Consider the following 6,000-nt stretch of genomic DNA (forward strand, 5'->3'; position numbering starts at 1 on the left):
TAAGGAAGAGTGGAATAACATGCTTTTTAATGCTTTCCTTTCCCTTTCCCTTTTTAAATTCTTTTACTAGATATAAATCATTCTATAAAGGTAATTATCTTGTCTTGGAAAATTTTATTGCATCCTTTTCCTCCTCTTTTCACTCTTTTGTTTTCTTGAGATGGGGTTGTAGGGGCAATGTAAGGAGAGACATTTCTAATGATTTAACCTATATACCCTAATAGTGTAATAAAATTTTACTATTCTCTTTATCCTATTTTATGTAGTATACTTTGGTTTTTAGTTCGTCCCAAATTAGAGAATTTTTTTAAATTTACATATCTTATTTTACTTTTAATGATATGAGTTATAGTTGCACAACTATCCATGGCGTGTTTAAACACAAGTTTCAAAATTATTTCTTTCTTGTTCAACTATAAGACTGAGTGGTTAAATTGAACCCAATACAAAAATAAAAGAAGGATTCTTATATATATATATTGAGGTTGTCTATGTACATGTAGAAGGTAAGATGAATATTTACTTAATGAGAATACTACTAGTTGCTGGATTAGGTCAATGAAAACAATGTGTTTAGTTGATGTTATGCCTGTCTGGAGAATTATGATGTGAAATTGGTGATTAAGAAGTTATATCTAATTACTTATACTAAAGGGAGAGAAGGTTTATCATTTTCGTTAGGTGATTTTGGATTATCCCAATAACAGTCTGTGGCTGCTAAGTTTAATTAATTCCTCTAATCTCAATTGGTTTTGATTTAAGGCATAATAATAACAACTAATAATTTGATTAGAGTTGGTTTTGCCTTCTTATTTCTTTGTTGTTAAGTGGTCCATATTAATTATATGTGAATCATTTGGTTGTAGTAATGCCTACTCTATTAACTGGTCAAAAGGTGATGAATCTCTTTATGACTTATTTATTTTTTCTATTATGAATCTCTTTGTCACTGATTCTTTCTTTCCTTATTTTGTAAATCTCTACAAAGAAAATCTTTTTCTTCCATTGCTTTTGCCAATTTCAATATAATGAATGTTTTTGCTTACTGATTCGATAAATTCACTGAATAATTTGTAATGACAAGGACAGAAATAGTAACATTTACTGCATTTATTATTTATTTCTATATTTTTACTTATCCATTAGTTACATCACGAAAATAGCAAACGGTACATCGCATTGGATGTTTATTTGGACAAAGACTAATGGGGTAATATTTCCCAAAGTTTCTAAGATGGAGCTATCCTAATACGTTACACAATCTCAACAATTAATTATTTAATCAAGACTTTAAATTATATGTATTGTATAGATTTTTTTACATTAACAAGTTAAGCCGACCTACATGTAATAACATGTCTGCCTTCATAGCAAATCTGATAATAAATGAAAAGTAGAGTAATTATAAGCTAAAGTATTACACACACACACACACACACACACACACACACACACACACACACACACACATATATATATATATATATATATATATATATATATATATATATATATATATATATATATATATATATATATATATATATATATATATATATATATATATGTATATGTATATAACTCCTTTAATTAATATTGGGCATTATCATGATAACCAAATATTTAATGAGTTGGAAAGCTTGAGAGAGGAGCAAAACAAACAGATTGAAAATGAGGTATGTGCTAAAGTAAGGAGAAGAAGCAATCTACTTGGCACTTTGGCAGCTACAGAAATGTCTTTGTTTGAGACATACGAATTTTGGTGAGTGAAACCTTGCACCCATCGCTACGTATCTCTTTGTTACTCCACTGTCTACCCATATGTATTTTTTTAACAAATATATATACTTAACTAACTTCTATGAATAGACATGTACGTAGCATTCGAGAGTATAATCTAGTTGTCGATAAAGAGGAAGGAGAACCATGAGATCTTAGCAAGTTAAAGTCAAGCAAGTAAAAAAATAATAAGCGATTTTTCGTATAGGTAAATGTTAGTGGACAAAGTTATCTGATACCTCTATTGGTGAGACGTAGCAGATACCTGATAAAATTAATTGGTACCGTGATAAAATATGCTATAACAAGTTAAACCTCATAGATGATGCGCAACATCTCTATATAGTCAGCGCACATATGTAAATTTAAATCTCAAATGCTTAAAGCTCTTTAACCTTTTTGCTTGAAAAAATTATTTTTTAAAATATGTAGACTACGCAAAAAATATATTAGTACAATTAGAAAAATAATTGCAGAAATATCATGACATGAGAAGATTTAACCGTTTGTACAAGTAGCTGTCGTCCAACAGAAGTGTATAATAGTACAAGAACTTTTAAAGGACAAAATCAAGGAAGTCGAGATTAAAATAATGAAGTTGACATGCAAAACACTTGGTTCACTATTACATAAACCTAATACAACCATTATCTAATTAATCCTAATACAAGTTAAAACCTTTCCTATTATAACTTATTATTATTTACCCGTAAAACGGTACAGTTGAATTTATACGTAGTTTATAGACAAGTGAATCGATTTGATCCTACAATGATAAATGAACTAGACAAAAATGTAAGACTTAGCCTTGAAATTGAGATAAAACAACAAATGTCTTGGTCCCGGGAGCAGAGTTTCCGTAGGCAATAAGAACAATGTAAATAGACAAGAGAATAAAATGTTATTGAGCTTTTGATAGAATATAATATATGCTTGTTAGAAAATTTGTGTGCTTTAGAATGATGGTAGAGCTCACTATTTATAGCTGCACCTAGGGAATAAGGTTCTAGGATCAAGCCTCTCTTAAATGATAATTATGAGGACCATTGAAGAATGTGTAATGGTAAGCAGTGAATGACATATTCTCTGTAACGGACCGTGCACTTAATGCTATAGAATATTCTTCATTGAATGCTACCGGGTGGCAGAAATTTATAATACCTTTTATGAATACCATTCTCTCCGGCAACAAATGAGATCGTCGCCTTCGGTCCTGATTGTCTTTTGTCCTCGGCTCCACGTATCGCTTTCTCACATGATCATTTAATGTGAACATATTTTACCATATACAGATAGTTCTCCTGCTTTCCGGTGGCATAACTTTGTGTCACCGGAAGGTTAGTAGAGATACCTTTTTTGGCGAAAAATTCTCTAACCCCCTCTGAAAAGTTTCTGACGGTTGATTAGTGTCACGACCCGAAATTTTCACCTTCGGGACCGTTATGGCGCCTAACATTTTCACTTGCTAGGCAAGCCGACGTTAGAATAATGCTAGCTATTTTAAATAATTTTAAATTAATTAATAACAAAGAAACAAATGCGAAAATAAAGTCTGAAATAGAGTGAATAATCCATAATAATAGCGATGTCTAAATACCATCCTAGAACTGGTGTCATAAGTGCACGAGCTACTAGAATAATACAAATAAAGGTCTGAATAAAATTCAAGCTGTTCGAAAGATAATACACAGCTAAGATAAAATAGAAGGGGACTTCAGAACTACGAACACTGTGCATTTATACCTCTGAGTAGCTGAATCCGAGCACGTCTATGGTACGCCGCTGGGACCAACTCCAAAATCTACACAAGAAGTGCAGAGTGTAGTATGAGTACAACCGACCCCATATACTCCGTAAGTGTCGAGCCTAACCTCGACGAAGTAGTGACGAGGCTATGACAAGACACATACATAAATAACCTGTACAAGTATATACAAATACGAAGTAACAATAATATAATAAATAATAATTTATAAATTGGGAGGGGGCATGCGAAGAGGAATGATATAATAATTTCAACAGGAGAAGTATCACCTAGCAGCCAATTAATTCATTCAACAATAAAATGAGCAACTGATAATATGAAAATAGAACAGCACCACCCTTCGTGCTTTTACTCTCATTCCTCCAATAAACTGATAAATAAATAATAATAATTTGCACGACATCACCCTTCGTGCTTTAACTCTCTTTTGGCACGACATCACCCTTTGTGCTTTTACACTCTCTGAAAATGATAGTACAAATAATAAAAATGGCACAGCATCACCCTTCGTGCTTTTACACTCTTCCTTACTATGAAAATAATAATATAAATTCGGAAGAGTATTTAAATGCAGGGATATACACTCATCAATCAATTCAGTACCAGAATACCGACTTCACCCTCTAAAATATTCAACAATAATTAAATGAATAATAATGATCAAATAATTAATAATAAACTCAATAAGGAATATCTTAATTAAATAGGCAATTATTCTCGACAAACAAATTCCACCTACATGCTTTGACTCAACCACAATGCATAAGTACTCGTCACCTCACATGAAATCACGTAACAAATAGATAAATAAGTCCTACTCCCTCAAGTCAAGGTTAACCACGACACTTACCTCGCTTTGCAACCAAATTCAAGAATCCAATAAACCTTTGCCTCGCGAATTTGTGTCCAAAATCCTCAAATCTAGTCATAAACAATTCAAGATACTCAATACAAATCGTAGGAATTAATTCCATATGAATTTACTAATTTTTCAGATTAAAATCCGAAATTCATCTCAAAATTCAACAGTGGGGCCCACGTCTCGAATATCGGAAAAACTTACGAAATCCGAACACCCGTTCCGAAACGAGTCCAACCATATAAAAATTATCCAATTCCGATGTCAAATGGACCTTCAAATCTAAATTTTTCATTTTTGTAAAGTTTTACAAAAATTCCAATTTTTTCCATCGAAATCCGAAATAAAGGATGAATATAGATATGGATTTATGAAATATAATCACTTTTGGTTATAAAATACTTACCCAATTCAAAGTCGTGAAAAGCTCCTTCAAATCGCCCAAAAACCGAGGTTTTAAAACCCAAACGAAATGAAGAAAAATGGCCATTTTCGACCCTTTAAGGTTCTGTCAACAGTCACTTCTGTGACGCAATTGCCGCATTTGCGACTGAAAATGCCGCTTCTGTGTTGTCCCTCGCAGAAGCGAACAAATGTCCGCTTCTACGGACTCGCAGGAGCGTCCAGTTTTTTGCTTCTGCGGCTTCTTGCCCAGCTCCTTTGCTTCCGTTTCTGCGATGCAATTCACGCTTCTGCGGAGCCGTTTCTGCGGCTAAGTCTTCGCAGAAGCGAAGGTACCAGAAGCAGCAAAACTTCCAGATTTTGCTTAAGTCCAATTTTTGTTCCGATTTCGATTCGAATCACACTCGGGGTACTCAGGACCCCGTCCGAATATACCAACAAGTCCCATAACATAATACAGACTTTCTCGTGGTCTCATATCATGTCAAACAATGCTAAAATTATAATTCACACCTCGATTCGAACTTTTGAGTTTTAAACTTTTCAATTTACAAAACTTGTGCCGAAACATGTTAAATGAATCCGGAATGACTTTAAATTTGGCATAGAAGTCATAAATGACACAACGGAGCTATTTCAATTTTCAGAATCGGATTCCAATCATGATATCAAAAAGTCAAAATCCGTGGTCAAACTTTAAAAATCTTTAGCCTTTAAATTTCTAGTTTGTGTTAAATGGTCATAACTTGAGCTAGGGACCTCCAAATTAAATTTCGGGCATATGCCCAAGTCCCAAATTATGATACGGACCTAACAAAACTATCAAAATACTTATCCAGGTTCATTTTCTCAATATGTTGACCAAAATCAACTCAATTGAGTTTTAAGGCTATATTTCACATTTTAATCCATTTTTCATATAAAAACTTTCAGAAAAATTATACGGGCTGCACATGCAAGTTGAGGGATTATAAATAGTGCTTTTTAAGGTTTCAGATCACAGAAATAATTATTAAATTTAAAGATGACCTTTTGGGCCATCACATTCTCCACCTCTAAAACAAACGTTCGTCCTCGAACGGAATTAGAAAAGTACCCGAGCTGGTAAGAATGTGTGGATATTTACTCCGCATGTCCGACTCTGGACTCCCAGGTAGCCGTGTCAATTGATTGACCTCTCCATTGCACCCGAACT

Source organism: Nicotiana tabacum, chromosome 13, assembly GCF_000715075.1.
Source record: "Nicotiana tabacum cultivar K326 chromosome 13, ASM71507v2, whole genome shotgun sequence".
NCBI lineage: Eukaryota > Viridiplantae > Streptophyta > Magnoliopsida > Solanales > Solanaceae > Nicotiana > Nicotiana tabacum.